General features: G+C 42.2%; 1 protein-coding gene across 3 annotated transcripts in view; it reads left to right on the plus strand.

Moving 5' to 3' along the window:
- The first annotated feature begins 432 nt into the window (after positions 1–432).
- Positions 433–13,041, plus strand: part of LOC142759072 (cytochrome P450 2C14-like) — a 60,772-nt gene continuing 48,163 nt past the window's right edge. The window contains exons 1-2 of one of the 3 annotated variants that reach the window (XM_075860918.1): positions 433–516; positions 2,181–2,262. The gene's annotated coding sequence lies outside the window, so the exon portion shown is untranslated. The remainder of the gene's footprint in view (positions 517–2,180; positions 2,263–13,041) is intronic. The other 2 variants (XM_075860920.1, XM_075860919.1) reach the window with 2 other exon arrangements.

Genomic DNA, 13,041 nt, shown 5'->3' on the forward strand with positions numbered 1-13,041 from the left:
ATTTTGAAGTCACATCACGTGACCTGGGCGGCCAATCACATCATGCTGTGGTTGATTCAATGACCCCACAATATCAATGTGCAGTAAATGGCTGTTGCGGTCATATGTTGTGACATCACTATGGACATCATGTCACTGTACTGGAAACATAATGGAAGAATGGTAGTGGGGGATTGTAGGGCTGGGGTGGTTAACGGTGCAGACTTTATAAGCTAAGTATATGTGAGCGTTTGATAATTCTCTATTGGACATGTTTTGGGGGTTCTTGGAAACCCCTTTAATTTCTGCTGTTATCATTGCTCTCACAGGTCACACATTCCAGTATTCGTGGAATCAGGCTACTATTATGGGTTTGACTATTATAGACTTGTGGTTGAGTCATCTGATGTTGTGATTGCAAGGTTGAAATGTTCTCTTAGTTCACAGGCACCTGCAGTAGGACGGGAGATACAAGTCTGACCAGCTCACGGTGTCACCACCACTGCTACAACAATCTGCAGGACTTGCAGGTAGACGGTAAGGTCTCAATCATCTCATAGAAACTCTATAGATTCTGACTATGACCTGCACATTGTAGGATTTACTTATTTTGAATGTATATTTGCAGATGTAGTGGAGCTGGGTTTGTCAGTGTAGCAGAACTGGGTTTTTGGTTAACGTACTTCAGTGTGATTTTACCATGTGTTGACTGTGGTTTTCCATAAGAGTAAAATTATCTATAACTCCATGTAGAGCCACGATGAACATTAGTAATGCTTAAATTACAAAATCAGTTCTGCTACATATGTACATTTCCAAGAGCGTTTACCACGTGGCACACACTGGGAGCAAAAAGGTACAAGTCAGGTTTTTTTTGCGTAATAAAGTCACACTTTTTAACGCACTCCATAGCTGCCACTTTTTGAATGTATTTAGAAAAGGGGAAGGGTTTAGCAGAGGAGGCGCGGCCTCAAATTAAAGCCCAGATTTTCCATAATTTGCGCCAGAAAGTGGCGTGAGTTACTGCGCAAATATACACCTGCTCATAGCAGGGGAAATAAGTTGTTTCCTAAAACCTCCGTGTCCTATAGACACTTCTGGCCGTGGCTTATTTAGAATGGAATGGCTTTTAGTACAATGGAATAAAATACTATCGGATTGCTCCATTAGATTAATCAAATTGATCATTTTATATGAAGAGTTGAGTGATGTTAGAGTTGAGATCCAACATTGGTCTCGAATGCACAGAAACTCCCGGCCCGGCCACCTCTCCCCTTTACAATAGATGTGAATAGGAAAATTCTCAGCCATGCGCAGTAGCCTAAGAGCGGTCCTATTTAGCTCCCAGCTTCCCCATCCCTCTGCAATAGTTTTTATTACCGTTGATAACGCAGAGAATGTGTGCGCATCACCCAAGTTATCTGAGGATAGGGCTTCTCATTACTCATGTCTGGAAGGAATAGACCGTCCTGTCATACTCTCTCTGTAGGGTCTCGTACTTGATGGTCCCGTAAGCTCCTATTGACCTTGACTCGTCATCTTGTGTTTTGTTTCCAGCTGATATTTTTTGCAATGATGAGAATATTGTTGGGAACTTGCTAAATACTAGGAATTTCTCATACCGGTGTAGAATGTGTACGAACAATGAACTGGAGAAAGAGGGGAGAGGACATTGTAATTTTACATAGCACATAGTGAATGATAACGAGGGAGGAACGAGTAAACCTCCTGTTAGAAGTTATTTTGGCACTATGTTGTTATCCCAATGCTGCATGTAATACAATACATCGGGAGCGTGCATGCTGATGCAAGTTGTGCTGTGATATTTTTACAGCGCCATCTGCTAGTTATGTGAATGGAAATGGCTTTGTACCGCCTACTCAAGCAGAAATTATAGTGAACGAGGTGCGAGACCATGCAGTCCTGTAGTGTAATTATGGGGGTAAGATCAAACAATGGAGGGGTGTAATATATTTATTTTTGATAAATAAAAAGATTTAGGGTATAAAAAAATAAAGAGGGAAGATGGGAATAACCCTTTATCTTAGTGATGTATGTAATGAGCAAGAACACTTCTGTTCAAAACGCGTAAGCTTCGTCACACCTAACCTATGCTTTGTTTTGGATTATAATTTACGAATAAATTTATACTTTTTTACAGTTGTGCTGGAAGATTTCTCCCCTTTTTTCTCCTATTATAGATGGATGTTTCTTGTTAGCCTTCAAGCACCCCTCCACTGCACTCCACTATTGAAGAGCTGCAGATTACACAAGACGCATCTGGTGAACACATTTTTTTGTTATTTGCTATTTCTCCTTTACTAGTTGTATTTATGTACTGAGCTTGGTTCTGGTGCTGTATTTATGTACTGAGCTTTGTTCTGGTGCTGTATTTATGGACTGAGCTTGTTTCTGGTGCTGTATATATGTATTGAGCTTTGTTCTGGTGCTGCATATATATATGTAATGAGCTTAGTTCTGGTGCTGTATATATGTAGTGAGCTCTTTTCTGGTGCTGTATATATGTACTGAGCTCTTTTCTGGTGCTGCATTTATGTACTGAGCTCTTTTCTGGTGCTGCATTTATGTACTGAGCTTGGTTCTGGTGTTGCATATACGTACTGAGCCTTGTTCTGGTGCTGTATTTATGTACTGAGCTGGTTCTGGTGCTGTATTTATGTACTCAGATTTGTTCTCGTTCTGTATTTATGTACTGAGCTTTTTTCTGGTGTTGTCTATATGTACTGAGCTTGGTTCTGGTGCTGTATTTATGTACTAAGCTTGGTTCTGGTGCCGTACATATGTACTGATCTTGGTTCTGGTGATGTAATTATGTACTGTGCTTAGTTCTGGTGCTGTATATTTGCACTGAGCTTTGTTCTGGCTCTGTATTTATGTACTGATCTTGGTTCTGGCGTTTTATATATGTATTGAGCTTGGTTCTGTTGCTGTATTTATGTACTGAGCTTGATTCCGCTGTTGTATATATGTACTGAAATTTGTTATGGTGCTGTATTTATGTACTGAGCCTAGTTCTGGTGCCATATTTATGTACTGAGCTTGATTCTGCTTCTTTTTATGTACTGAGCCTGGTTCTGGCGTTGTATATATGTACTGAGCTTGGTTCTGGTGCTTCTATTTATGTACTGAGCTTGGTTCTGGTGTTGTATTTATGTATCGAGCTTGGTTCTGGTATGTCTTTTGTGAGCTTGGTTCTGGTGCTGTATTTATGTACTGAGCATTGGTCGGATAATTGCGCAGGGAAAAACAGTGAAGCGTCAGCAAAAAACAAGCCCTCATACGGCTACATTGACAAAAACATTTAACAAGTCATGGCTCTTGGAATGTGACAGCGAAAATATTAAAAAGGGGTTAAAAGTGGCCTCTACCAGCCAGCTCATAGAGACTGTGTATACTGAAAAATAAGAATTCTGATGCCTAGAAGAATTGCCGTGGAGGGCTCTATGTTAGTTGCGGGGTTGGGGGGCCTTATCATAAATGAACTAATCCATACTGTAAGCAGCCTTAATCCGGCCCCTGGGGTCAGATCTAGCCATAGAAAATGACAAATAGCTTAATGTGATATTCTTATGAACAACGGGCCCAATATGACACAAGTCATGAGTGGAGATGCAGCATCAAAAATGGCGGGTTGGGTGCCAAATCAAGCAGAAGATGCACAGAGTCACTGTAGTACAGTTGCAAAGTGACAGCTCAGCAATAATATGGTGCCTGCGGCAGAGAGTAGGGCCGAGACCCATGTGATGAGTACATAGCAGATTGAGTAATACATCTAGACAGGTAAAAGGTGAGCCAGGTTTATCCTCTAGAGGAAAGGTGACATGATAAATGTATTAGGTAATAATAACTATGGGTAGAGGAAAGGTGAAGCATTCATTCTTTGTTTACATGGAATGCAGATATCAGTTTTTTCTTATTTTTAAAGGTACATTACAGGCAAAACTGATCGAGGTTATTATTCCAAATGCCGGCTCAGAGGAGGCTGAGCATAATTACTATCTGTGGCGTTTTTTGAATCCCTCTTATTTACATGACATAATATATCAAAAGTGTTGTACACAATAAATGCCTCAATAAATGCCACAAAGGTTGTACACAATAAATGTAACAAGAGACTCCACGGAGACAGATTCCCAAAAGATCCTAATAAATAAGTAAAAACTAAACAATAAACCATCCCTCTTCTATTAACCATATCCTAGCCCCAAGTCCTAACCCAGACGGCATTACTCTTACATGATATATGTCAAACTAAAGGACAATGCAGGGAAACATAGTAATTATATTTTAGGGTTCATTTCTGTGATTAAATAAAATAGTCTGAACTTTTAAAAAAAAATGTACACACTTACCGCCCTGTCAGAGTTGGTTTCACAGGTAGATCAATTTCCAAGTATACATATATACATTCCAATATACGGCCGGAGAATAATCCAGACACAAACTGTGTTTGGTGCATAATCCAGATTTCCTACAAAACCATGAGTTTGAGGTTTATTTATAACTTCCTGCGTTCAGTTAAAAAGCATCAACCAATCAGATAATTACAACAGTAGGATATATAAGTCACTTTTACTTAAAGAGACCTTTGTCACCACATTATAAGTGCCATATCTTCTATATAAGGAGATGGGCGCTGTAATGTAGGTGACAGTAATGCTTTTTATTTAAAAAAAACTATCTATTTTCACAACGTTAGGAGCGATTTTGGTTTATGCTAATGAGCTTTCTTAATGCCCAAGTGGGCGTATTTTTACTTTCGACCAAGTGGGCGTTGTACAGAGGAGTGTATGATGCTAACCTATCAGCATCATGCACTCCTCTCCATTCATTTACACTGCACTAGCGATATAGTTATATCACTATGTGCAGCTACATACACAAACCCTAACATTACTACAGTGTCCTGATAATGAATACACATGACCATCCAGCCTGGACGTGATGTTTATTCAGTATCCTGACACTTCTGAATCTTTTCTGTGAGATTCCAGCAACGGAAACGAAATCTCGCGAGATTACGGAGCTAAACGAGATTTTGTTTTCCGTGCTGGAAATCTCAAAGAAAAGAGTCAGAAGTGTCAGGATTCTGAATACACATGACGTCCAGGCTGGAAAGCATAGGGCTAGGAAACTCTAATTACAGGCAAAGGCCTACTGCCCCAGGCAGGAACTAAATAAGGAGAGGGCGGTAGCTCAGGCACATCAGCCAGGCCTTGATTGGCCTGGAGCTACTGAGCTCCTATTGGCTGCAGACTGCCTCAGTCTGCCAGGCTGGGCGATGCCCGAGCGAGTAACTCTCGACGTCCTGAAGACCGAGGGAGCCGCAGGAAGGTAGTACGTGACAGTACCCCCCCTTTTACGAGGGGCCACTGGACCCTCCACCACCGAACCAGGTTTATTCGGAAATGTTTTATGAAATTTTTTCATAAGGGTCTGAGCATGGATATCTCGGACTGGGACCCAAGTCCTCTCCTCTGGACCATATCCTTTCCAATGGACCAGGTACTGGATAGACCCCTGAACCTTTCTATTGTCCAGCAACCTGGCCACCTCGAACTCCTGTTCCTCGGGTGTCAATACTGGGACAGTAGGTTTCCCTATGGGAAGGATGGGGGGAACAAATCTCTAAAGAAGGGAGGAATGAAACACATCATGGATGCGGAAGGAGGGGGCAATTTTAAGCGGAAGGAGACTGGGTTGATCACCACCTTGACCTCATAAGGCCCGAAGTACCTGGGGGAGAACTTACTGGAGGGCACCCTCAGGCGAAGATTCTTGGAAGATAACTAAACCCGATCTCCCACCAAGGAATTAGGGTTGGCCGAACACCTTTTATTGGCTTAAAGCCGCTGGTGGTCCTGGGCTGCCCTGAGATTACTCTGGACTTGGTCCCAGATGACCCCCAAGTTCCCAGTGAGAAGCTCCACTTCAGGATTATCTGATACACATGGGGAAAATTAAGAAAACCGGGGATTAAAACCATAATTAGCAAAGAATGGAGAAACTCCTGACGATGTGCTGATGTGATTATTGAGGGAAAATTCCGCAAGCGCCAAAAACCTGAACCATTTATCCTTAGCGTCGGCCACGAAGCATCTGAGATACTGTTCCAGAGACTGATTGGTCCTCTCAGTCTGGCCATTAGTTTCTGGATGAAAGACCGATGAAAAGGACAAGTCTAGTTCTAACTGCTTGCAGAATGCCCTCCAAAACAACGCTACAAATTGAACCCCCTGTCAGAGATGATGTTAACAGTTACCCCGTGCAAACATAAAATATGTTTAATAAAGAGGTTAACTAGCTCTTTGGCATTGGGCAATTTCTTCAGGGGGATGAAGTGGGCCATTTTACTAAAGTGGTCTACCACTACCCAGATCATCGACCTGCCCTGGCACGAAGGGAGATCAGTGATAAAATCCATGGCTAGATGGGTCTAGGTTCCTCAGGGCACTGGCAACGGACACAGCAAGCCTGCAGGTCGGGATATGGGAGTTTTAGACCGGGCGCAGGTCTCACATGAGACCACATAGGGTCGGACATTCCGTAGCAGCCCTGGCTATCAGATACCACGAGTGACAAGGTCCCTGGTACCAGAGATGCCTGGGTGATCTGACAAGACTGAGTCATGACACTCCTGGAGGAGCCTGAGCCGGAGGTGTAGGGGTACAAACCCCTGGAAGGGCTTCAGGGGCAGAGTCTTGGCTGGCCGCGACCTCTGTGGTCAGGTCAGAGTCTACGGTTGCCACTACTGCACCAGGAAGCAATATCCCTTCGGGTTTGGTCTCAGGTGGAGGGTTGGCCAGAAAAGTACGGGACAGAGCATCCGCTTTATTATTCTTCGAACCAGGCCTGTAGGTAACAACAAAATTGAACCTGGTAAAAAATAGAGCCCATCTAGCCTGTCTAGGGTTGATTCTCCTGGCTGATTCTAAAAAGACCAAATTTTTATGGTCAGTGAGGACCATGACCCGATGTTTTGCCCCTTCGAGAAAATGGCGCCCTACCTCCAAAGCCAATTTGATGGCCAGCAGTTCCCGATTACCAACATCATAATTTTGCTCAGTGGGAGAGAACTTACAGGAAAAAAAGGCACAGGGTCGGAGGTGAGTGTGAGAAGTGGGACCCTGACACAATACTGCAATTGCGGTGGAAAGTAGAAGTCTGTCTTTGGTGGTCCACCAAACAACACTTCGTAAGGGCTAAATTTAGTCTTTCTATTGGGTGTAGTTGTAACTGAGTACAGTGCAAGTGGGAGACACTCTGTCCATGGTCTTCCCATCTCTGTCATGGATTTCTGAATTTTCTGCTTTAATGATCTATTTAATCTCTCAACCTGGCCACTGCTGTGTGGGTGGTATGGTGTATGAAATGCTTGCGTGATCCCGAAGGCAATGTAGCGCCACCCTTCATGAGTGAATGCAAACAGCATTTGACTGTCCTCGTGTATTGGCACTGAAAAGAATGCATTCGCCAAGTCAATCACTGTAAAACATGTGGCATTCTGAGGTATTTGGTTAAGTAATATGTGTGGATTTGGAACTATTGGTGTGTCAATCACTATTTGTTTGTTAACTTCTCAGAGATCATGCACCATTCGATAAGCGGATGGGGCACCGGGTGTGGTCTTTTTCTTCACTGGGAACCGTGATGTATTGTAAGGTGATCTGCATGCCCTAATCACCCCTGCAGCTATATACACACCCACAATTGAGCTATAATTGCCGCAACTTGCTCCCTGCTTAAAGGGAAGGTGTCATGAATTTTTTTTTTTTTTTATCATATTGCTTTTAATATAATATTTTCAATATTTTTATTTAATTGTGTTCTCATGTTTTACTTTTTAATATTTTGTGACTTTTACTTCTCTATGGGGGCTGCCATTTTTTTTTCATCTCTGTATGTGTCGATTAACGACACATACAGAGATGAAATACGGCACATACAACCCCATAGAGAATGCGAACGGGAGCCGTTCAATTCTCAGTTGCGTGCGCTGTCTGTGTGGGAACGGCGCATGCGCCACACAGACCAAAACAAAGCTAGTTCGTAGAGCAAAATCCGGTGCCATGGACCGGAAGCCGCTGCCAGACAGTAAGATGATGACTCCCGGCCACGGCTTCCGGCCATATGTTCAACGAAGCGAAGGCACAAGGAAGAGGAGCGTAGACAATCGGAGGCGGCGGCATGAGCAGGTAATTTATGTTCTTGTATGTTCGTGTGTATTAGGTTCGTGCGTATTAGGTTCGTGCGTATTAGGTTCGTGCGTATTAGGTTTGTGTGTATTAGGTTCGTGTGTATTAGGTTCGTGTGTATTATGTTCGTGTATATTATGTTCGTGTATGTTCGTGTGATACTGGAAATATATAACCCCAGTACACACAGAGGTACACACGAGATCCAGATGCAAACAAATTTAAATTTTATTGCAACAAAAGTTGGTAAAGTTGAGGTAGTAAGCGACTTGGTAAGACGTTTCGGCCGAACCTTGGCCTTTGTCACTGTCGCTGTTAGTCGATATCACTGGTATGGGATGTCGACCGGATCTTCCCTGTCACAGTGACAGTGACAAAGGCCGAGGTTTGGCCGAAACGTCTTACCAAGTCGCTTACTACCTCAACTTTACCAACTTTTGTTGCAATAAAACTTAAATGTGTTTGCATCTGGATCTCGTGTGTACCTCTGTGTGTGCTGGGGTTATATATTTCCAATATTGTGGGATTCTCGTCCCTACCCTACTAGCACCACGCTAATAGATTGAGGAGTGCATCCCAATATCTATTTTTGTTCGTGTGATACTGTCTGCTGAGCCCTGTATCTAATCCTCCTAGCATTGTGCAGTCGCTCAGAAAATGGCGGCACACAGTGTAGGAGGTTTGAAGACATTCAAACCCTTGCATCTCCTGGCACTAGCCAGAAGAAGGGAGGGGGGATTGTGTGAGGACACTAGAGGAGTGTGTGTCCACCCCAAATTTGCAGCACACATCAACGAGGTTGCTTTACCACAGTGACCATGCTGCAATTTTGGGAACTGCTCCCTCTAGTGGCCAGCACATGGAAATTTTATAAATTAGTATCTAATTTATAATATTTCCTGACTTGTAAAAAAATTAAAAAAATTCAAACAATGTGTAATCACTTAAATACAAATAGTTTAACTGAAAATAAAATAAAAAATTCTAGCGACACATTCCCTTTAAAGGATATTGTTTTACTGTAACTGGGACAACTCCTGGTTTTAAAGTCACGTTCACTGGGGTGACATTTAAAGTTCCCACATTAGTTTTAGTTCTAACCCACAGAGAAGATGATATTTCAGCCAATAACTTCTCAATTTAAAGTTCATTCTGGTCATATGAACGGTCTTCTACTGCTATATGTCCAATTACAACAGTCAGAATGTCTTCTGGAAGGGGACCTGCAACTGTCATTCTTTTGGATCCATGGCGGATGACCACTTGGACTGCTGACAATATGTCTGATCCCAGCAGGTTTACTGGGCATGTGTCTGAGCCTAAAAGTTGTGCACAGAGGTCTACAGTTTCCTCCAGTTGAATCTTGAGTGGTTTAGTCTGTCTTAACGTATGTGTTACCCCTCCAAGTCCAGTCCCTGGTATTGTTACAGAAGTCACTAATTTGGGTGGCATGTCACGTTTTCTGATTATTGTCTGGCTCGCCCCTGTGTCTACTATACATTTAATGTCATTCCCTGTTGGTAATGTCAGTTTCACTGTTACTTGTGGACCTGGTAGTGGGGAGATCATTATCACAGTGGACGACTTGGGTCTGCCGATTACCTAGTCTGAATCATTCTCGGCAACTTCAACTGCCTGGACTTGTATTTGAGCTGCTGGTCTGGTCATTCGTCCCTTGGAGGGACAGTCTCTGTTCATATGTCACTGTTCCCCACATCCAAAGCAAAGTCCTTTCTTTCTATACTCTTCCACATTTATCCTTGGCCTTTGCCTAAATCCTGTCTTAGGTTGAGTTCCACCAAGTTCCACCAAGTAATTATAAATTTAAAGCTTTCCTAACATTCCCTCCTGTTGTAAATTTATCAAGGAATGTTCTGTGACACATAGGGTATGTTCACACGATAGCAGGCATTTACGGCTGAAATGACAGACTGTTTTCAGAAGAAAACAGCTGCCTCGTTTCAGCCGTAAATGTTCCTCCTCGTAATATACGAGGCGTCTGTGACGCTCGTATATCTTGAGCTGATCTTCATTGAGTTCAATGAAGAACAGCTCAAATTACATTGCAAAGAAGTGCCCTGCACTTCTTTGCCGAGGCAGTCAATTTACGCGTCGTCGTTTGACAGCTGTCAAACGACGACGCGTAAATTACAGGTCGTCTGCACAATACGTCGGCAAACCCATTCAAATGAATGGGCAGATGTTTGCCGACGTATTGCAGCTCTATTTTCAGACGTAAAATGAGGCATAATACACCTCGTTTACATCTGAAAATAGGTCATGTGAACCCAGCCATACAAAACAGTACTCTTCTTAAGTTTTCACGAATTTTTTCAAACATCAAAATCTTGACAGTCGTCATGGAGTGTTTCAAGTCATCGTATATGTTCTCACTTTGAATCTCTTGGTACATTGTTTTAGTAATTGAGGTGTCAATGAGTCTCTGAATTAGTCCCCGTATGCAAGAAATGCAACAACACCCACGAGTTACAGTATGGCTGCCACTGTTGCTATGGAAATCAATAGACTGAATATGTGGTTACTCAATTTTCCAAACCATCCTTCAAGCCAATTAGTGATGATGCCATTTATTCCGGAGTTTTCTGCAAGCTCTTCGGACAGGGGATTGAGTCCTTCCAATGCCTTGGTAATACTACCATCAGGAGCTGTATTATTGGGAATAAAAGTACAACAGGAGATACCAAACATTTTGCAAATACGCAAACTGATTTGCAATGCCCTGTATTGCATCTCTGGTATAATTAATAAATCTCTGTTGATTGTAATAAATATAATTAATCCAGTCAACATTCTTATATATCGTAGACCACCAGAAAAGTATAGACTCGAACCCTGATGCAATCTGATTTCGGGCCATTTGGCACCCCTCAGAGTACTCCTATTTAATCTATGTATATTCTATGGTCAAAGGAACCTCTAGGGATAGACCGCTTCAGTGAGGTTCCCTACTGTCTTTCCTTGCCCATTCTTCAGAAAGCAGGTGTAGTTGCCTTGGTAAGCAACTACTAAGGGAGGGATTTCATCTCTCCCCACAGGTGGGTACAATAAAAAGAGTGTCTTACATAATTTATCACCTGGATTATATGATGCATTATATAAAGATAACAAGCATTGCAAACCTTGCAGGTTTTCCTTATCTGATAGCCTGAAAGGTATAGTACCCAGATGTGGCCTAGCATTTGCACAAGCGATACAGATATCTATTTTATTTTGGATTGCAGTGTATCCTATCCAGGCTAACCATTCATTTTTATCACTGTAACCTGTTTCTAATGCCAATTTATCTTCATAAGTGAAGTTGGCCAGATAGACTATAGAGGGTAGGTCTATCTTCGGGGCTAAAGGACTTTCAGTTACATCTTTTTCCTTAACTTCAATAAAGAAATGCCCTATAGGGTCAGTACCTGAAACATCAGCTCCTAAAGCATATAGTCCCTCATCGTTTTTATTTGGATTCGGAAGGTTAAAAATAACTAGTTACAGTTGGTGGAACTTGTACAGGGAGAGGTAGGTTTCTTAATAATAATTAACTTTTCTTTTAAAGAGGGATTAATGGCAGACATCATGGAATATCCATAATCATTATGGGCTGTGGTCCATTTGGCCGAAGACCATGAAGAACATCTCCTTTTCCCTAGGGTATTTACATAGATAGTACAAATGTACTTATCTGAATATGCTAGTTTGTAAGATATGTTTCTATCCGTACATTAGTCTCTAACCAGAGCGCAAAAATCTATTTCATATGTTGCAATCTCACTTTCAGTGAAGTTAAGTTATTTAACTCTCCAAGCTAAGTCTTTAGGGAATCATACCCTTGACCCTCTTTCCCAGGGATCCCATACATTAGTTTGACACACCTTGGACCCCCATAGGATACCTAGAATAACTAATAACATTTTGCCCTGTCTCCTCCCAGGCTCTGGATGTTTTCGTCACTGAAGTTTGAGACCAGTCACTTCAAACAAATGACCACCCTTTGTAATCAGTCATGGGGGCTCACAGGCATATAGCCGCTGAGCCAGGGACTGTTGCAGGGAAGGGGTTAAGTGAGGCTGAGGCGTTGTCTCCCTCCCCCTCCCTGTTACAGTGGTGAGTCATTTAGGCAGGGGGGCGTTAGAGGAGGAGAGGGGGCGGGCTTAGTGTATGGGAAGGGGTTATATAAGGGGTTGCTTACCTGTAGTGGGCTTCTTTGTCAGAAATTTTCCCTCCCTTAGGTATGGTTAATTTAATGGTACGAGTTGGTTGGTGGGTGGTGGAACGTGTATGGAATTTTATTTAAAAAAAAAAAGGCAACCAAAGAGGCCTCAATATTTACGGTTATTTGGATGGAGTTAAAAAAAATGGAGAATGCATAAAAAAAATAAATAATAATAATAATGAACATTAAAAAAAAAAAAAAATAGGAGAAGGAGGAAACAATGTGTTTCACATGGTTCTCAATGCGGTGGTTATTGGTTTGTTTTGGACAATGATGTATGGGTGAGATATGTGGTATTATGGTGGTATGTCACAGCAGGCGGTAGTAGAAGGAGATTTACCTACATGTCCTTGGTTAGGCAGGCATACAGGTTGTTATTGACCTATGTTAAGGTCATTGCGTTTTTATATTTGGTAAATTTGTTATTTACATTTATTGTGTTAATAAAGCTGTGGCCGACCCCCAGGTCAACCCCACTTTAAAAGAGAGTTATGTGTCGGTGTGATGTTAATTTTAGTTTGGGGGGGGAGACTTATGGGTTAAATGTTGCTATATGCATACAGTCTTTTATAGCCTAGGAGGATAGTGGCAATTCCCTAACTACCTTACAGTGTGATAAGTGTA

This window comes from Rhinoderma darwinii, chromosome 4, assembly GCF_050947455.1.
Source record: "Rhinoderma darwinii isolate aRhiDar2 chromosome 4, aRhiDar2.hap1, whole genome shotgun sequence".
Taxonomy (NCBI): Eukaryota; Metazoa; Chordata; class Amphibia; order Anura; family Rhinodermatidae; genus Rhinoderma; species Rhinoderma darwinii.